General features: G+C 33.2%; 1 protein-coding gene across 4 annotated transcripts in view; it reads right to left on the reverse strand.

The window, feature by feature from the left end:
* Window positions 1-22509, reverse strand: part of LOC5571379 (Ca(2+)/calmodulin-responsive adenylate cyclase) — a 199874-nt gene that overhangs the window by 172860 nt on the left and 4505 nt on the right. The gene's annotated exons all lie outside the window — the stretch shown is intronic.

The following is a 22509-nucleotide window of genomic DNA, read 5'->3' on the forward strand; positions in this document are numbered from 1 at the left end:
CAGCTAGCGAATGGGATTTGTTTGTCGTTGACTCCGGCGGTCTGCCGTCGTCGTCGTTTCGTTTCGGTGAAATGACCTTGCTCGGTGAAACTAGGAAGCCAAGCAAGCTCCTCTGGGAAGGATTTGCAACTTTGTTGCTGGTTTTGTTATGCCTTTATGGTGCTGCCTGCCGTCTGGTTGCACTGCCAGTGCCTCTAGATTGCAGTTATGGTTTTGCCTCTGTCTGCTTCGGAGAATGTTTTTCACATGAGATAAAAAGGCTCAGACTTTTAAGAAAATCCGCTTAGACTTCAAGCAGAATCCGTCTTTCGACCTTAGGGAACGTTAGGAGAAATTGAGAATCTCTAGAATTTTGAAAATAACAGGCTTAGAATTCTAGAAGAAATCGAAGTGTAAAGCCCAATCAATCGAGAGCACTAATATTTAGTCCTATATCTGCATTATTAAAACATTAGTTTCACCTACGCATATACAACATTGCACAGTGGGACGGATTGGGGTTTTAGGAGGAAAGATGGAACTCACGCCTTCAATTGTGATTTTACGTAAAAATGATGTTCTACAAAGTTGTTTCTATTATAAAAACAATTTTTTTGGTCGGAACGAAAATTAGGGTGGCCCTTTGTAAAAAAATATAACCATCAAAACTTTTTTATTTTAAGGAATATTGAAATAGTTTGTTCTACAAAGTTGAAGATCGGAAAATTTTAAGCTGATTTGACAAAAAAAGTTTTTTCCTATCTCAAAAATTGACCGTTTAAGAGCATTTTTCGCTATTGATGTAGGGTGGCCCATCAAAAATAGGTTGTTGTGTTTTATTTTTATTATTTCATGTTTCTCAGCAAAACTGGCTACCCATCACTTTTCGAGCTAATTGAAACGAAAAAAAAAGATATAGCTAATGAAAACAAATAGATACAAGAGTGTATTTGTAATGAAAATTTAATTTACTTCCTTGGACATAAAGTATCATCGATACTAATACATACGATACACGAATGCATCATGACAAAAATGTCAAAGAAAGCTCTCAGTTAAAAACTGTGGAAGTGCTCTTAACAACAATAACCTGAGAAGTATGATCTGTTGCAGCGGGGACCCAATGCCAAAAAAAGAATATTGATACAATTTTTTCTGATGAAAAGTTAAAGACTTCTTAATAACAAAAAAAAAAAACATTTTCTATATGTTGGTTTAGCTGGGAAAACAAGAAAAAAAAATGTGTTGACATGACGATAGCTTGAAAATGTGAATAAAAATCGTATTATTCTTCGGTGGATCTGTTTGCTAACGATATGACTGGTTCATAAGTTAATAACCGTTAATAACAGATTTTTAAAAGAACTCTCAAATTAACTATCTCTAAATTATAGCCTTAATTAGTCAAAACATCTAAACATGATCAAATAATGCATTTAGTTATTCTCCTTAATCTAGGCTTGAAAGTCAGCGTCATAATCAGGAATCGTACTTTAGTAATATACCGTTTCAGAAACGATATATCTCCTACGGTGGACAAATTACTTGTAAACGGATTTGCAGCAATTAAGCATTCGTAACTTCCAATCAGAATGTTTCCCAAAAAGCCTGACAAATCCCAAAACAGAAGTACTTGGATGTTTGGGAGGAGCCATGCCGGGAAATTCAACCGTGTGGTAAATTTAGAATTTATTTTCAAAAGACTTTTCTCCTTATTTTTATTGCTGAACTCTTTTGACGTTTGTTTTATATGTAAAATGTTTATAACTATCACCTACAAAATTGTACAGACCTCAAAACATGCGTCTCAATCGGCTCTAAAGATGAAGGGAAGACAACTTTGCTGAGAAATCTAAAAAAACACACAAAAACCTATTTTTGAAGGGCCACCCTACATCAATAGCGAAAAATGCTCTAAAACGGTCAATTTTTGAGATAGGAAAAAACTTTTTTTGTCAAATCAGCTTAAAATTTTCCGATCTTCAACTTTGTAGAACAAACTATTTCAATATTCCTTAAAATAAAAAAGTTTTGATGGTTATATTTTTTTACAAAGGGCCACCCTAATTTTCGTTCCGACCAAAAAAATTGTTTTTATAATAGAAACAACTTTGTAGAACATCATTTTTAAGTAAAATCACAATTGAAGGCGTGAGTTCCATCTTTCCTCCTAAAACCCCAATCCGTCCCACTGTGCATTGTTCAATGGCGTCGAGCATTATGTTTTTCGCATATCCAGCTTTTTACGAGTGCTAATGGCCGCCACAAGCAAGATCGCTTTCTGGTAGGGATCATTTGGTTTGACATTTGGTTTGATTCGTTTGACAGCTAATCGATAAGCTTCACGCTAACATTAAAGTACCCATTAAATGGGTTCCTTGTACCCATTTTGATAGCCAGTATGAAGTTGTCAGAAAAAGGGTATTTTTCTTTGACATAAAAAAGGGTACTTTAACCTCTTTATGAAGTATCCTAACTGGTAACACAAATGGGTATTTAGTACACATGATACTTTTCAAGGCAGCAGCGCCATTTTTCGGTTTTAGTTTTTTGCCTCTCGGAATTAGTGAAAATATTAAAGTGGTTCTTCGACACGTAAGTAATATTACACATTTATACATTTTCTGATTAGTTGATCCTTACAAAAATTGCTTTTCTCGTTACAGCTTTTGAGCGACCGCGAGGATTATTAGCTGCTGCGATTCCAGCGAAAGATGCGGAGATTTCATCATTCTATGCGACATCCGATTTCCGGAAAGATGTTTGGCAGAAATTTGCGTCCGTGTGGGAAACATACGTGAATAAAATCTTGAAATAAAATCGTTGACAAAATGTGATGAATAAAAACGATACGTTGTAAAAAGCTTTTTATTTCTGATTTTATTTTCTTATTAAGCTCTTTAAATTCCTTAACCTCAATCCGAAGCATCGCTCTTGAAAAAAGGGGTTTTAGTACCCATTTCCATTCAAGAGTCCAAGAGTGAAAAATACCCATTATTTGAAGTTCGAAGCGAATACTCTTTAATGAGTAAAGGGGCCGTCCATAAATGACGTAGCATTTTTTCACTGATTTTTACACCCCCCTCCCCCCTCGTAGCATTTTGTCACAAATGCTGATACCCCCCCTTGGAAAATACGTAGCATTTCAAGCAAACCCCCCCCCCCCCTATATTTTTTTTCTTTATTTTCCTTAGCAATTGGGTTAAAAAAAAATTGGAATTCAAAAGTTCAATATAGATTTTGATATTAATTACTGACTGAAACGTAAGGATAATCTAACGAATAAATGTTTGATTTGCAGTAGCGCTCGAAAGTAATTTGGAAAACAGTTCTAAATGAATTTTCCTGTTTAAGTTGTTGGCTAAATTGTATTACTTTTGCTGTTGTTACCATGAAAAATTAGTTAACAGCTGAAAATATAGAAAAAAGGAAAAATCTTTGATTGGATTGATGAGGCTAACAGTAACGAGTTAGAGTACAATCGTACAATAGATTCTATAATATGTTGAAAAGAAATTTAATTATTTTAGAGAATTGTTTTTTAATTATTCATTGTTAGGAAATAGATTTCAATGAAAATGATCAAGATAAGATATATTTGATTTGAAATCATTTGTCATTATCATCCAAATTCAAATCCATTTAGCAATCAGGTGCCAGATGTAGAAAAGATTACACTTGTAATATTTGAAATGTTCAGAAAATCTTAGCGATAATTGTACAAGTTATTCAACTTTATTGATATTTCAGCTTAACTTCATTATCGTTCCCCATACTGAAATAATCTTACACAAACTATAACGAAACAAATAAATACTAAAAATAATCTTTCTTCAAATTACCGAGTTATTAAGAAAATTGAATGATAGAACAATTTCGATAACAATCGAATCTGTCGTCCAGGCTTTTCCATCAAGTTTTATTCAGGCTATTCCATCAAGAGCATTGATATATCAAAACAAATCGATGAGTTGATTGGGTGGAGATCTTCTGCAACATTGAGAGCATAATTCACGGAATGAATATCATGTTTTAATATAATATTTGCCAAAACGAACATATTTTTAAAGAAATATGCTCTAACAGAAAATATGAATAAAAGAAACAATGTTTTCCAAGTTGTTGAAGCCTTGATTTTTAATTAATTTATCTATCTTTAATCTTTATTTATAAATAAATTTATTATTACATGAATATAATGTTCACAAAATTATTTAAAGCATAAAAAAATCTGTTTGATTGCACTACAGAAAAATTTTTTTTTTTCAATCTTGTCATATGAATGTTTTGAAGCTGAATCATCACTTCAGAACCCAACTTTATAAGTCAAACAATGAAAAAAGAAGTTTGATAAAAAAAATAACACTGCGGAACTCGATTTTGTCTCAAACACCAAAATACCATTATTTACTTTATTAATGGTTGCTGAATCCATTGCCATTTACAGAAATATCATAGCACGTCTAGTTTTTGAGATATTGGTAGTTGAAAATGCTAAATTTGACTATATCAGCCAACTTGCATGCAAGTTTTCCAGCTTGTATGGCAATTTATTTGCTTAATTTGCCTCAGAACTCAAATTTCATGTGTATAACAATACTTATCATCAATGTTCATAATATTTCCGATGCTCAAAACTTATTTTTTGTTGGTTTAGAAGGGTATTGTATTTTGCCATATAAGATAAACGAGAAATTTTCTATGAAGACTGGAAACATGTTGAAAAAATCGATTTAACCTCAATTTAATCGTGCAATTTTGATCAAATTATATCTGAAATGAAAGTTAAAGTCCTATTTCGCATGCTTAGTAGATTAGATCATAATATTTTTTGATGAATCATTGTTTAAATTTTATGTAAACATCGATGAAACCAATGTTTTATGCAACTTTGGCGACCTGTAGCTAAAAATTGTGACGTGCTGGAACATTTCTGAGAACGGCATCAGATTCAGCAACCCCAAATCTACTAGAGACACATAATTTGATTCTTGAGACACGCAAAAATGCCATTTTTGTTACGCTGTGTAATTGTATGTCATTTTTTCAGCGCCTCTTATTTTACCGACGTGATTCAAAATGCTACGTCCACTAGCTAGGACCCCTCCCTCCCCCTCGTCACACATCGTCACAAATTCGTGAAGACTCCCCTCCCCCCTTTCTCAATACCGCAGACCACTAAATTGTTTTAAGGCCTGCTCGAGGTGTCCGGTGATAGTAAAGATTCTCTGGAGAAATTTATACATTAACTACAACTCGTCCAGTATCCGACAAAAGTTATTAAATAAATCAAAATTACTAAAGGAACTTCTTAGATAAAAGCAAAAAATAGGGCCTAATTTATGACAGATCTTATCAAGCTATTTGAACAAGAAAAGTTCAGAGAGATCTCTTGTAAATTAGTCAAATAATATTGTGAGTTATGCTCATACTTTCAACGTTAATTCCAATTCGAATATTCCCGGATTGGCCTAAAAGAGGTGCTTAATTTTTCAGAAGTTCAAAGTTTTCTGTAACAATTCCTCCAAAAATTCTTTGATTATGTCAAATTTCGTCAAGTATTTTCCCAAAAATATTTTACAAATTCTTTCGCGAAGTTCATTAAAAATCCATCAAAAATATTGTCAAAATACATCACGAATCGCGTTCTCCTTTGCTTTTTTTCCGGGTAGTTCTACTTCAAATGCCCGGATTATACTGTGATCATCTACTAAAAGTATTTTCGGAATGTCTTTTGCTTTCGAATCTTCATAGAAAATCAGTTGAAAACACCAAGCGCTTTTGCTTTTGCTTCCGAAATTAGCTTAAGAGAAACATTTATCAAAATAACTGGAAAGGAATTTATTAGTAAATTTAGACTGAAATTTGTAAGGATCTTCATGAAAACACTACTTTAGAAATAGTTTTATCCAGTATTGGCAGTATCCAAATCTTGGAATTGAATTCTCCTGCAATTCCAGGGCGGAATTCCTAGATGTTTTCTGTCAGAATTCTGGAGAATGCATAAATTAAAGGAAGGATTCTGCTAGATTTCATGGATAATTTCTAAAGGAGCTTCTTGACAAATTTGTTTTTTTTTTTAATTCATAAGAGTGGTTTCAATTATCGAATAGTCATTCATCTCTAGAGATAATATTACAAATAATCACTTATCTTTAGTTGTTTCGCTGCCCATCAGTTGTTTCTATCTGATTCAACATTTTGTTTTCCCTCCTTCCTCCACATGACGCATTCTTGAGAAACTTCGGAGAAAAAATCTTTGCATTCTCCAAGAAGCAGCATTTTAAACAATTTCGAAAAAGTGAATACTAGGAGTTCTGAAAACATGCAGGATTGTTATACGTATGGTTCCAGACATCTGAAAGTCCCCAGCAACACACATATTATAATTGTGTATTATCAACTGATATATGATTGAAATTAATCATATATAAGTTGATAATACACAATTATAACATATGTGTTGCTCGGGAAATTATTAACAAACTTTTAAAGTAATCTCTTCATTTGGTAGAATATTACAAATTTTATCATAAGACATCTTTAGCAATCGCCAATATTTTCACACTAAGCTTCTATAGTTCTAGTACAATATTTATAATTAGCCCCTCCAAAAAAGTTTGTTTGCAATTTCATCGAGTAAGAAAAAAATTTAATCTTTTCGCCATAGTATTGCTGTTTGCATTTCAGATGCAAATTTTGACTAAACGTCCTCCAAATGCGGTAAAACAAAACAATCAAAGGACACCTAGCAACGTTTTCCAAAATCACCGCCAACCTAGCATGAACAATCAATCTTTGACATCGCCTTTCTTGTAGAAAATCTTACCGCATTTGGTGTTCCCGCATTTGATATTTGCGTTTCAAATGCACACAGCAATATCATGAAACTTTTATGCAAAACAAAACTTCAGTAAATATTCTCCATTATAAAATACGAATAAAAAATATTTGTTCATTTTTGAAGAAAATCGTACAAAAAACACCTAAGCTTTTCGGTGAGGTACATCTTCGGGATTTTTTTCAAAAATTAAAAAAGTATCCAAAATAGTACGGTGAACTCTTGAATTTTCCGACAAGAATTTAGTATTTTCAACATTTTCAAATTCAATTCAAACAAAATTATTGAAAAAAAAAATTGGAAGTTCTACTAAATATCAATAAATTTGATATTAATCGGATATGGTTATGGATATTATGTGATTCGTAGAGTAATTTGTGAAGAAATTCCTAAACAAATTATTGAAGTGCCAATGGAATCCAAATATGAAGAGTGGATAAATATATAGATATTATTTATGGAATAATCCCTGAACTAACAATGATGATCAGAGCCTGAAAGAATACCTGATGGAATTTCTGGAGAATTATTACCAAGCACAAAAATAAATTGCAAAATTCTTTAGAAATCTATTAAAAAAAAAAATTAAAAGTCCCCAGCAGAATTGCTAATGCACTTTAAAAAATCTCTGGAAAACACTTGGTTGGGTATGTATTGATTTTTTTGAAAAAAAAAATGCTAGGGAGACGTCCAAGGGGAAACAATATTTTACCTAGTTCTTCAAAGAAATCCCTGAACAAATTGCTCGGGAAATTTTTGAGCATGAAAGAACAATTGAACGTATTTTATTAGAAACTTAAAATAAATGTTTCAATTTTTAAAATGATTGTAAGTAATGCGTAAAGCAATATCCAATTGACTTTTAGATATATCTATAGGAATATTTAGAGAAGTTTCTGTGAGAAAAATGCAGATAGATTTGTGAAGAACTACTCTGCTAAATCGTTAAAAATATTTTCGCAATTGAATCTTGTCTTATTGTTCATGAAAATCTTGTGGAATAGTAGGAGGAATCCTTAGAGCAACCTTAAATAATTATATTTTACAGGAAATCTTGGATATTTTTTTGCTGCAATAATTGAGAATTTCCGAATGATTTTCGAAAAAAAATGTTTGGGTAGAAACTCGAAGTGCACTCTCTGGAGAATTGGGGAACGAATCCTTGCTTGGTGGTCTTGAATACAATTTTGTTAAGAGTCCTGGAATTTATTTGAATGTTTCTTAGGGAAATGCTCAGTAATTCCAGAAAATTCGGAACACATTTTGTTTCTCATCTTTTTTAACGTGTTTTTCAACATTATGCTATTTCAACACGATCCCCGGAACAGATCTTCAATGAACAACTGAATGATATTTTAAGCTTAAGCTAAGTAGGCTGTTTCACTCAAGGAAAGTAAAGAAATTCCTTGACTGAATGGGTCAAGAAATTTCCTACAGAGAGTCCCATTTGAAATGACATATCTTCTCAACTGCGTACTGCGATCAGAAAAATGTGATTTTCTGTATTATTTCTGGGAAGAAATTTTCCACGCATCGAGATGGACGATTCCTTTTCTTGTTAGTAGCAAACCAGCCTTAACAATTGTAATTTATGTGTAAAAGTACGTTGAGCATCTTAATGAAGAAATGTTTAAAACTGCTTAAAAGACTTTCGAAAGCATTCTCAACGTTTTTCATACAAAATGCTCGAGTTTCTGGACTGGATCTCTGAATCTTCTAGATGTCCGATTGGTCTGGAATTTTCATCACAGCTCAGACATAAGTAACATGAATTTTACTCAACTGAAACATCACAATATTTGAATCACAAGCTTCATAGTTATTGAAAATCTCAAATTTTGTGAAAAATGTTATAAATTTATTTTGGAAATATTTTGAAAACAATCTCTTTTACTGAAATATGTTATTCTACATAATTGTATGTCTTATCGAATTGCACAATTTTGCAAAAGGGCATATTGCTGTCAATACTTCCATTTGAGAATTATTTCTAACTAGTTGCCCGGCAAACGTAGTATTGTCAAGCAGTAGACTGTGAAATAGGCCATGCAAAAATCGTCTACAAAATATCAGTATATTGCAACTCGATTAGTTCATTCAATTGATCTTTACCAATGTTTTCAACTCCCAAACATGTCGCATCTCTTATCGAACCCAACAGTGAAACAGTCGGTCCGTTGACCCGTTCTCGAGCTATTTCATGACATTCAAACATCTCTCATTTTCATCAATACAGATTCAAAATTATTGAATTCAAATCGATACAGTCAAAATTTGAGATTTGTGATAACTCGAAAGTTTGTAAACGAAAAACTAACAATGTTTTGCTTAGCATATTTAAAGTTACTTTCGAGCTGCAGTGAAAATTTCAGTTTAATCAGATCTCTAGAAGCCAAGACCCGAGCCTTCAAACTTGAACTTGATTTAATTCTTACTAATTTAGGATTGCCAAACGACACGGCTCAGGTTTGAAAGAAAGTGTGACTAAGGATACCATGAGAATCTTCTTCAGAATTCCAAAAGGGACCTGCCAACAGTGGATGCTTCTGATTCATTAGGGTGATGTGCTAGTATCCATCGTATTAAGCATTGGTCAGTGAGAACTGCAATTTTCCCAGTATTGCAGTGAATGATGCTCTCTAAACGGCTTTAGCATTGTACAATAACATTTTGATAAATCTTGATCTATTTTTGGAAATAATGCAAAGAAAATGCATATTACCGTATTCTCAGTCCGTCGTATCGTTTTCAACTCCGTCGCAATTAGTTTCCAGATTCGTCTCACAGCTTACGGCTCACTGTGTGTATTGAATGGTTAAAACACAACATATCAACGCTATAATAAAATGATTTACTAGAATATATAGATCTACGGGCATCTCCCTCTATTCCTTCAGCATGATGGAATATACTTATTTCCTTTAAAATTAATTGTTCGTCATCAAAATTCAGCCCAAACATTTGAACACAATTCCTTTTGACCATACAATATTGGCATTTGCTCACAGTACAGCGAAAACAACACAATCAAAGGAACCGTATTTTAACGTCGAGCGTCGCGCACACATTGATGCGCGCAAGCTTTTTTTTTTTCTCAGTACGATGGATTCAACTTTGTTTACATTCTCAATCATACGCGGCGGTGGAGGAAATTTCGTAAAATTTGGTGATTTATTGAAGTTTTACGGCGTGTGATTGGAATGAAATCCTTCAGTAAAGGCCGGTTTGCTACTGACAAGAAAAGGAATCGCCTATCTCGATTCGTGGAAAATTTCTCCCAAGAAATGGTCAAGAAAATCACTTTTTTCTGATCGCAGTACGCAGTTGAAAAGAAATGTCACTTCAAAGGGGGCTCTCTGCAGGAAATTTCTTGACCCTTTCAGTCAAGGAATTTCTTTACTTTTCTTGAGCGAAACAGCATACTTAGCTTAAAGAAGTACGAAGGTTTTCCATAGTGAAAATAAGTGCCCGGCGAATTAAGTCACCCACGGGGGCGGGAAGAAACTTGTGTTGGAAAGTGGTGTGGCTCAGTGGATCGCTAAGCATTTCTCTCAAATCGTGTTCGTCCATGCGATTTCGGTGAAAAAGTGCAAAGTGGATAATCGAACTGAAGTTATTTACCGAAATACAGTAGTTTTATTGCATACCCGGTAAGTAGGCCTTGACCAGGTTAGACGGTTTTTTTCCTCGCTTGTCATTTTTTTTCCATTTCAGATCCGAATTTTCCGAAGCTTTGAATTTCAATTTTGACGATTTGCTTGGAGGATTTTCCCAGTGTGAATAATTCAAGAGCTGCCTATCAAGTATTTGGAATTCAAGTTTTCGGTCACTTTTATCGTCATTGGAGTTTCGTTCGTTGCAAAACCTTGAGTATAATTTTACCTTTATTATTTATTTCTTTTCCTGTTATTGTAGTTCTCATTTGGCATTGTTATTTCTATCTGTGTGAAGTTTCCATTATGGAAACTGACGGGGATGAGGGGGGACCTAAAGAAAATTCCGATTGTGCTGAATCCTCTTCTTTGACCAAACCATTTCGTGTAAAAGTTTACCCTTCTAGTTTTTCTGGGCCTTTTGTCGTATATTTTCGAAAAAAGGAGAAACCCATTAATGTTTTGCTGATTTCCTCTGAGATTTATAAAAAGTATAAATCTGTAAAGGAAATTAAAAAAATTTCATTGGACAAGTTGAGAATTGTTTTTGGATCGCGAGATGAAGCAAATGCTCTCTTGGAATCCAAGTTATTTTTTAATTCCTATCGCGTGTATGCACCTTGTGATTCATGCGAAATTAATGGAATAATATATGATGAATCATTGAACTGTGATGACATTAGAAATCATGGTTCAGGTTTTTTTAGAAACAAATCCATTTCTCCTGTCGAGATACTGGATTGTGTCCGTTTATCAAAATTATTTATTGATGGGAATGATACCAAGTATGTACATTCTAATTGTATCAAGATTACGTTTTCTGGATCTGTACTGCCAGACTACGTTAATGTTGATAATGTTATTTTTCGCGTGAGACTTTATTATCCAAAGCTCATGCATTGTGATCGATGCCTTCTTTTTGGTCACACTTCGAATTTTTGCTCTAACAAACAAAAATGTTCTAAATGTGGTGAATTTCATTCGTCATCCACTTGCAAGAATCAATCTAATTTATGTATTTATTGTAAACAGGAACACAATTCTTTAAAAGAATGTGCTGTTTATATCGAAAATCAATCAAAATTCAACCAAAAAATAAAAAATAAAAATCTCTTGTCGTATGCTGAAGTAATGAAATCCACTGATAACATTGCTTCTGCAAATACTTTTGAAATTTTGTCAGATGATGATGGTAATGTAGACCATGAAAATTTTGGTAATTATGTGTACAAACCTCCTAGCAAAAGGAAAAGAATAAACAATAAAACTTCTAACAACCACAATCAAATATTTGAACCTCAACCATCTACTTCTTTCGATTTGCACTTTCCATCCTTGAATGATACTACTTCTCCTAAAAATATTCCAGGATTTCGTAAAATAGAGACTGATCCTACATCTAACAATAAAAATCAAAATTCAAACAATTTATCGGAAAACAAAGCTAAAGTAGATACTGATAACTCAATTTTGAACATTTTAGAAGAAATAGTAGAATTTTTAGGATTGAGTGATTTCTGGAAAAAAATAATTAAAATATTTTTACCTATTTTGGCTTCCTTTTTAAATAAATTGAATTCTTTTGGCCCTCTTTTGTCTTCATTTTTCTCTTCGTAATGGCTCAAATAAAAAATAATGATATGAATATTTTACAATGGAATTGTCGTAGTATTATTCCAAAAATTGATAGTTTAAAAGTTTTGATAAGCAGTTATAATATTGATTTGTTTTGTTTAAATGAAACTTGGTTAGTGTCATCAAAATTCTTCCATGTTTCTAAATTCAATGTTATTCGAAAAGATAGAGATTCTTCGTATGGAGGAGTTCTTATTGGAATTCGTGAAAATATAGAATTTAAATATTTAGATTTGTCAATACATTCACAAGTTGAATATATTGCTATTTCTGTTAAAAAAGAAAAGTGTGAGTTTTCAGTTATTTGCTTTTATATTCCTCCTAATACCACTTTTTCTTTATCGCAAATTAGAAGTTTATTGAACGAAGTTCCTCCCCCATTTTATATATTAGGTGATTTCAATGCACATAATTTTGCTTGGGGTAGTGAGAAAACGGATGGTAGAGGTTCATTGATTATGGAACTAATTGATGACTTAAATTTACATATCCTCAATGATGGATCTTTTACTAGGATTGTTGTACCACCAAATCATCATTCGTGTATTGACTTATCTTTATGCTCTAATAGCTTGTCTATGAAATCTTCTTGGAAAACTATTGACGATCCTAATGGCAGTGATCATTTACCAATTTTAATTGAAATTCAAAATCCTGTCCAAGATAATTTTGTCCATGAATTTAATGCTCCTGACCTTTGTACAAATGTAAATTGGACAAAATTTTCTGATCTGGTATCTCTTTCGTTAATTAATATTGTTAAATTGTTATCTCCAATTGAAAATTACAATAATTTTTCAAAATTATTGATTGATTGTTTGCATAAATCTCAAAATAAAAAAAATAAGTCATGTTCTATTAGAAAAAATCGCCCTTCTTTTTGGTGGGATAATGAATGTTCCATTGCTTTAAAAACTAAATCTGATGCTTTTAAATTATTTCGTCGATCAGGCTCCAGAAACCATTTCTTTCTATATCGTAAAGCTGAGGCACAATTCATAAGGCTAACTAAATCCAAAAAGAGAAATTATTGGATAAATTTTGTTCAAAATTTAGATAGAGAAACTTCTTTATCTACCTTGCGGTCTGTTGCCAGAAATCTAAGAAATTATGATCCCACCATTCCTAATGTTTTAGAATATTCGGAAAAATGGATACATGAGTTTGCTTCAAAAATTTGTCCTGATTTTGTCCCACGTTCCATTAAATTTAAAAATAGTTCACTAAATTATTTTCCTGAACTTTGCGGTTCATTTTCATTAGCTGAGTTTAACTTAGCATTATCAATTACTAAAAATACTGCTCCAGGTATTGATAATATTAAATTTATTGTGTTAAAAAGTTTACCGGATGATGGAAAACTCCATTTACTTTCAATATATAATGCTTTCCTAACTCAAAATATTATTCCTTATGAATGGCGTTTAATCAAAGTTATCAGTATTCTAAAGCCTGGTAGAGATCCGTCATCAGCTGATAGTAGGAGACCTATTAGTTTATTATCTTGTTTGCGTAAACTTTTGGAAAGAATGATTTTGAATCGTCTTGAATTGTGGGCCGAGAATAATAAAATTTTTTCATCTTCTCAATTTGGATTTAGGAGAGGTCGAGGTACTCGCGATTGTGTTTCACTATTAGCTTCACAAATTCAACTTTCATTCAATAAAAAACAGGACTTAGTTTCCACTTTTCTTGATGTTTCTGGAGCCTATGATTCTGTTCTAATCGATTTATTGTTCGAAAAGATGCATAATTTAAAAATTCCCAATATGATTTCTAATTTCTTATGTAATTTATTTTCTTTCAAAATTATGAACTTTTTTCACAATGGAGATTCAAAGTTATTAAGATATAGCTATTTTGGACTTCCACAAGGTTCATGTTTAAGTCCAGTTTTATACAATTTATTTACCAGTGATATGGCATCAATAATTCCAAATGGTTGCTATTTGCTTCAATTTGCTGATGATAATGTTATTTCTATCAGTGGCAAAAATAGAGAAGTCATTAGTCATTTTATGCAATGTGCCTTAAATAACATTGATTCATGGGCTCATGAAAACGGATTTTCATTTTCAGTTCAGAAAACTAAATATATCATATTTTCGAGAAAACATTCGAACATATCCATTAATTTGTATCTTGATGGAATCGAAATCGAACAAGTTGACGAATTTAAATATCTTGGTATATGGTTTGACTCTAAATTAAATTGGAACATTCATATTAAACAAATTCAAAAAACATGTTCGAAACGAATCAATTTTCTTCGTACTATTACAGGTACTTGGTGGGGTGCCAATCCATCTGACTTAATTACGCTTTACAAAACAACTATCCGTTCAGTCATGGAATATGGTTGTTTCACTTTTGGAAGTGCTGCACATACACATTTTGTCAAACTTGAAAAAATACAATTTCGTTGTTTGAGAATTTGTTTGAAACTTATGAATTCAACTCATACTCAATCAACAGAAGTACTCGCCGGTGTTGTACCACTTAAAATTCGTTTTCAAGAACTGAATTGTAAATTTTTGATTAATTGTCTCTCGAATAATCATCCAATTATTGATATTTTGAAGTCACTATTCGAAATTAACCCAACGAGCAGAATATTGGAATCTTACATTGTTTGTTCAACTGAAAATGTTGCACCAATTTCATATAATAGTTTTGATAATTTTGAAATTAATATTCACACTTATCTACCTTTGATTGATTTCTCTCTATTCCATGAATTGCAACAAATTACAAATCATCTATACTCTCTTTTTGCCAATATTCTATTTATGCGTAAATTTGATGGAATCACTTCTGCACAATTTTATTTCACAGATGGATCCTTAGTTCAAGGCATCGCTGGATTTGGAATATACAATGAGTATGTGGCTCATTTTTTCAAATTAAAATCTCCATGTTCCATATTCATTGCAGAATTAATTGCTTTATATTTTGCTTGTAACTTGATAAAGGACTGCCCACCAAATATTTACATTGTATGTTCTGATAGCTTATGTTGCCTTCGTGCTTTGGGTACCATATCTTTCAATTTTAAAACTCATCATGTTTTATTCATGTTGAAAAAGTTATTATTTGATTTACATTGTCAAGGATTTATAATTAAATTTTTGTGGATCCCTGCTCATTGTAGAATATATGGTAATGAACAGGCTGATTCATTGGCTAAATTTGGTGTTGTTCGGGGTATAATTTACGATCGTGATATTTTTCCTTCTGAATATTATCCTAAATTGAAAACACATTCCCTTGATAATTGGCAAACTTGTTGGTATTCCAGTAATAAAGGGAGATGGTGTTATTCAATTTGTCCAAAAGTCAGTAATTTTCCTTGGTTTAGGAATATACCAGCAACTAGAAATTTTATTTGTTCATTTTCACGACTCATTTCAAATCATTATATTTGTAATAGTCATTTATATCGTATCAATATTGTGGATTCTAATTTATGTGAATGTGGTGAATCTTATGAAGACATTGATCATATTGTCCTTCAATGTTCAAGGTTTATTATACCAAGGACTACATTATTTAACACTTTAATGAATTACGGACATTCAATACCAGTATCTATTCGGGATATATTGGGTACGAAATGTTATCAAATACTTAAACTTTTATATAGTTTTTTGAATGAGATTTCATATACTATTTGATATTTCTGCTTGTGTGTGTGTTTTTTTTTCTTGTTTTTATTTGCAGATATGAAGATGGACTCTTTTTTGGTAGACCCCCTCCCTCATCCCGTTTTGGAAGCCACCCCATACCCCATTACTTCACTTGGATCCATGTTGCAGTTTATGGCTCTGCTATGGTTAATTTTTACCGTATGAGCCTTTAGTTTTAATTTTTCTGTTATAACGTTATATGAAAAGATAAAGAGGTTTTGTGCCTCTTTGAGAAAGATTTCGAACAGATATCACTCAAAGGGGTTTTTCCCTCTTTCAAAATTTTGGTTAAATAAATAAGTAAATAAATAAATAAGTAGTTTTATTGCATTTTTGGTGTATAAGTGTACAAACCATAACAGATTTTACAAAATTACACTTGGATAATGAATCTATGTTGCAGGTAAGTTTGAATATCCGCCGTAGTGGAACATTTAAAGTTTGATACGACGAATAGTAGCGCTTACGACCAAGTAGAACAAAACCCTACCTATTACCTACCAAATTTCACTAGAAACAATTGAACAACAGCTAAATCGTAATGGGCGTAAAGTGGGTGGCAGCGTCTAATAGACTGACTGTATATAGAACAACTATGAATCCTGTTTTGGATTCAATATCAAATCGTCATGAAAAGCCAATAACGAGTTTGGCTCTGAAATCTAGAATGATCGAGATCAGAATAATCATACATTCAAGATTTTTTTTTAAACAATCTTATTCAGTCCTTGAAATAGTTATATTCATCATCTTGGGCAAAAGCTGCATCGATAATATGGAAAAATAATTCAGCTTAAGATATCCACAAAACACGGGAGAACCTGCTTGAAATTTCCAAATCAGGAATACCGTAATTTCGGGTGAAATTGATCATTTTTCACTGTTTTCTTGGTATGCTTTCTAAACTGTTATCAATATCATACAACTAAATGCACGACGGTGAACCTCATTGGCTCATGTACCGAAATTTTTCAACAAATGTGATGCTAGTGCCAAAAATCTGGTCTAAAATTAAAAATCGGGGAATCCCATTTCGGATTGAAATTGATCACTTGTCAATGTTATTATTGTTAGTTTCGAAATCAACTTAACATACTTAATTTGGGCCTCCTGAATCCAAATCTGCTTGCCAAATTCTTAACAAGACAATATTTATGGAAATAATCAATAATTAAATTTCAAGAATACCGCGAAAAACGCCTAAATGTAGGCAATTTCCAAAGGATTTCCCTACTTTGTTACAGAAAATTGAATTATTCAACAAAACGAGCAAATTGGTAAGAGTTTTGATAGTAAAATCTGTTTTGGAGATATATTGTTAGCATCCTCACAAGCTTTCAGGTTTACACCATGTCCAAATCCTTGTTTAGAACTAGAAGTTTATAGATGATGATCATTTTCACACTTAACTTGATTCTAGAATTTTACATTATTTTCATAGAAATAAACATTCTGTGGCACAAAAAACTTCACTATACACAATTAGACATCATTTAAGACAAACAACGTTCATTTACTATAAGTTGCAATGAGCTTGGTGCACTATTAGTAAGAAATAAAATCGCGTGACACGGTGATCAATTTCACCCTACTGATCAATTACACCCGAATTTACGGTACAGAGAAACCAGGCTCAGCATTTTTGCAAAATTCTACGGCTTTGGGACATTTGGGTGAAAGATATTAGGTCAACTAACGTATGGTCGAAGGGATATTTGGCAAAATAAACTTTTAGTAAAAGGTTCTAGAAAATTTTTGTCGAATGACGGCTGCTCAAATGACTTATGTATGGTTGAACATAGAAGTAGTTTTGTCGAAATAAGATGATTATATGTTTTGACGATTACAGATTCAATGATTTGTAGCCATTAGTCATATTAGATTGAATCGGCTGATCTTTGGGCTGATTACTCCAGCGAAGCCTAGATGAGTTCTTCCAGAATTTGATACCTTTAATAATGTCCACAGTCTCAATTTTTAATGAATGGCCTCTAAGGTCTTTCTTTTAAGCAAAATGATCTCTTGAGCGACACTTCGCAATTTTCTCCTCAAAGTAAATTCTGAAGTGAAGTAAATTTTTGAGATTCAAGATTGCTTTGAGACTATTTCATGATTTATTCGAGAACTCCGTCATAGATTAAACGAAGAAAAGTTTCAAGATTTTTTCATAACTCAGTTCACAGAGTTGCTAGCATCTGAAAGTCTAAAGAAAAATAGACCATATGCTTGAAACAAGAGACCAATAAGAATCCAGGCTGGAACCAACAAGAGACCACTTAGAAAAATAGACCAATCAAAAACCAGATAATACTAAAAGAGTAATTTCATGAGGATTGAAAAAAAAATGTTATTACTCTATTCATTTTGTCATAACTTTCTCCACGAATTTAATCAGAAATACATTGAGGCAGTTGCCAGAAATTACTTCATACATTTTCAGAAAGCCATTCAATGTATCTTCCAGGGATTCCCTTAAGAATTTCTCTAAGATTGTTGTTTAGAATACCTAAAACAATCGACCAATATTTTTTTAGGTGCATTTTCACAAACTACTTCATATTCCTGAAAATTTTCAAAAAAGTCCTTAAATTTCAGCGCATGTGTTCAATGATTCTTAAAAAAAAAACAATCTCTTATCTAACCGAGAATTCCTCTAACAATACCTCTTGAAATTATTCCAGAGGCTTCTTGAATTTCTCAAAAAAGATAGTTTCAAGGTCTCCAAGAATATCTCGTAGAATCTATCCACTGATTCCATCGCTGATTTCTCTAGCAGTTCTTTCAATGTTTTTATTCACGTCATCTTCTGAATTAAATCAGAAATTTCTTCTATACATTTCAATAAATTACTCCAGCAATTCTCACAAGAATTTTCACTCCTTCACTCCACAAGAACTTTACTCCATGAATTGATCCAGTATCCTTCACGGATTAATGGGATGTCCTTCACAATTTTAATTTCCGATTTCTCTAATATTTCAACCAGGACGTTCGTTAAAGATACTTCCTTCAACGATTTCCTTCATTTTCTTCCAGGGCATTTCAAAGAAAATCTTCAAGAAAATTATTCAGGAATTCTTTAGGATTTTTATATACTGTAAGAAAAAGTCAAGAAAAATGAAAACAATCGGTAGGCATTTCTAAAGAAAATCCTACAGTAATCTCTGAAAAAAAGCTTTGAGGAACACCTGATGAACTCTTACGAAGAGAACTTTAAGAAAAATATCCGATGATACTTCGGACCCATCAACTCTATCGGGATCTTTTAGAGGAATTCTTGTAGAATTTTCTGAAAGAATTGATAAAATAATTCCTGGAGCAATTTTATGAAGAAATTATCCCGAACTCATTGAGGGAATTTTCACAAAAATATCTGTGAAATTGTTGGAGGAATCAGCGTTGGATTGTTGGATAAGTAGTATCCTGGGTGAAATTAGGGGAATTCCATTGAGCGTCCCTTAAAAACCGTATGGGAAATTCTGTACGAATCACTGGAAAAAAATGCTGAAGGAATCCTTAGGTACCCTTGAACGTTTTTCTGAAGGAAACTCTAGAATAATCTAGAATTTCTTAAGCGTTTCCTCGAGGAATCTGTGAAGGATTTTTGACGAGCCAATATTTAAAATTACCATTAAAATAGTTTCCAAATCCCCAAAAAGAGCAGCCATGAATTCCGGAACACATTCAGAGATCTCTTCAGAAATTCCTTTAAAAATCTTCCAGAAACTTGTTCTGAAATTACACCGGTTTTCTAAATTCTTTTCAGAACTTGCACTAGGAAATCCTGCGGCTATCCAACGCTGATATGCTGATACAATTTTCACATGAAACACTCTAATCTCCCAGAGGTTCTCCCAGGATTCCTCAAACTGGTTTCTCCAGTTGTTACTGTAGGATATATTAGTACTACATTCCTCAAAAATGCACATAGGTTTGTTTGTTCGTATTTGAACAAATACGTTTAGGAACTTTCCTAGAAATTCTACAAGAATTCATTGAAAAGTTGCTATGGCGATGTTATCAGTATTTCTTCCAGTCATTTTAGTATGTATTCCTTCATAGATTTTCCCAGTATTGGCTTCAATAATTCCTCCAGGAATTATCTCAAGAAATCATTTAGAAACTCTTCCATGAATTCCTCAATGATATCAACCGGAAAAAAAATATGGATAACATAGGGTCTATGCTAATAATGGATTTTCTGTAATATTATGTAAGACGACTACACGGTTTGTAAAACCTTACAACAAAACACATTCGAAACACATACAAAACCATTCAATGTTTCCGATCTAAGGTTTTTCCAGCTTCTGGATGAAGTTTTGTTCACCTTCTTTGGAAGAAGTTTTGTCCAGCATCTGGAAAAGCTTTTCAATATATTGATTGGAAGAGCTTTCTAATTTATTGATGGAACATTCTTCAGTTTCTGCGAGTTTCTTTCTCCAACTAATGAGAAAAGCGTAGCCTGAATTCTAAAATAGGCTTAGCGTAACTTTTGGAAGATGATCCGTGCAGCTGAAAGCTTTTTTCCAGATTTGGGAAGGAGTTCAGTCCAGCGTCTCTAGGAAGCAGCTTCTGAAACAGTGTTTGCTCAGCTTATAGAATAAGGTTCAACATCTAGCAGAAGCTTTGACGAGCTTCTGGCTTGGTGTATTTTGTAAGATGTTTCCTTGAGTTTCTAAAATTAGCTTTCTTCTGATTCTTGAAGGAGCATCCTTCAGCTCGTGGAAAAAAATTGTGCAGTTTCTTGAAGATGTTGTGTCTAGCTTCCATGAAAAGATTAATTCGGCTTTCAAAGGAAGCTTCTGTTAAATTTAGTTTAGTGCTTCAAGCTATGTCCAGCTCCTGTCTTCGTGTCTCATGGAAGAAGCTTCCTTTAGCCTCTTTAACAAACTGGCTCCAGGTTCCAAAAGAAAATATGTTCAGCTTCTGAGAAAGGTTTTGTATAGATTTTAGATTGAACTCAGCTGATTGAAAAATAATGTCCAGTTTTTAGAAGAAGATTTGTCTAGCATCTGAGCGAAGGATCGTCAAGTTTTTGTGAGAGGCTATGTCCATGTTCTGTAGGAGCTTCTGGAAGAAAGCTTTGTATTCTCAGCTTCTGAAACAAACGTATCCTAGTTTTGGGAAAAAACTTTGACCAGCCTCTGGAAAAAGCTTTATTCAGCTTCTAGAAAAGCTTAACCTTTTGGAAGAAGCTTCTGCAAGATTCTCTACCCAGCTTCCCTAAAATGATTCATCCAGCTTCAAGAATAAGATTTCTCCAGTTTTCTGAAAAAGCTTGTCCAGCTTTTAAATTAAGTTTTTTTTCCAGATTTTGAAAGAAGCTTTTCCAGCTTCTGGAAGATATGTCCTCGGCCTGCAAAAATTGCCAATCAATGGAAAAAGCTCTGAACTGCTTTTGGAAATTTTTTTACCTATCTTCTAGAAGATGCTCAGATCAGCTTCTGTACAAAACTTCGTCCAGCATCTAAATTAAGCTTTCCAGTAATCCAGCTACTGAAAGAGTTTCTAGAAATAGAGTCGTCTAACTTTTGTACAAGTTCTGCCAGGTCTGGAAAAAGCTTTATCTAGCTTTCATTAGAAGCTTTGCCCAGCTTCTGGAAGAGGTTCTGGTCAGCTTCTAGAAGAATATTGTTCTAGCTTTGGAAGATTATTCTATATTCTGTAAGTAGCTTTTCCAGCCTTTAAAATAAATCTGCTAAGTATTTGGAGGAAACTTTTCCAGCTTTTGGAAGATATTCTACACTGCTTCTTGAATAAGCTCTTTTTAGCTTCTGCAAAGAGCGTGCTGAACTTCTGGAGGAAGCTCTGTCAACATTCTGGATTAAGATTACTACATCTTTTTAAAGAAACTTTGTTCAGCTGCTGAAAGAAGCTTATTAATGAAGAATGTTTGAACAGCTTCTAGAAAAAAAACTGTCCTTACCTTCTAGGAGAAGCTTTACCAAACTTGGAAGCTTTGACAAGCTTCTTGAAGAAACATTGTATAGCTTCTGAAATAAACTTTTTCCAGCTTTTTGAAGAAGTTTTGTTTACCTTCTGGAAGAAGTGTTGTTCGTCTTCTGTTTGAAACTTTGTTCATGTTTTGGAAAGAGTTATGCCTTCTGAAATACCATTCCTGTTTTTAAAATAGCATCACTCAGCTTTGTCTCATTACAATTCCACGCAAATTATCTTACAGCACTTGATTATTATTGTTAGTTCATACTATACACTATTTTGATCAGTTAAGGTCATTTAGCTTCGTAAATACCATTGAAGGTTGGTACAACCAAAAACGGAATTCCATGTCAGTGTTTTAATTCGTACATTTCTTTACGCAACATATACATCCATCTGAACCTCTGATCCAGACGCGGAATCACAAGAACAACCCGAATCAATCCTTCAAAATTTTATTCAACCTTTAAAAAAATGTACTCAACGCCTACTACTCAATCACTCCAATTCGACCGCCTCATCGCGTAAAGTGACCAAGAGAAATAACTTTGTTGTTTCATTTTTTTCTGCTCATTGGCATCGCCTACTTGCCTACCGAATGCGCTGTGACGACGGCGACGTCGACTTTTAAAACGAGGGCCAAATTTGAAATGGGTCGACCTGTTTAGTAGAGGCAACTTGACGGACGAGCGACGGTTGTGCCCGGAGGCGACGGGCGACGGGCGACGGGCGTAAAATTGGGTTCAATTGAAAGTGAATCGTTAGGCCACCG

Source organism: Aedes aegypti, chromosome 1, assembly GCF_002204515.2.
Source record: "Aedes aegypti strain LVP_AGWG chromosome 1, AaegL5.0 Primary Assembly, whole genome shotgun sequence".
In the NCBI taxonomy this organism is placed as follows: Eukaryota; Metazoa; Arthropoda; class Insecta; order Diptera; family Culicidae; genus Aedes; species Aedes aegypti.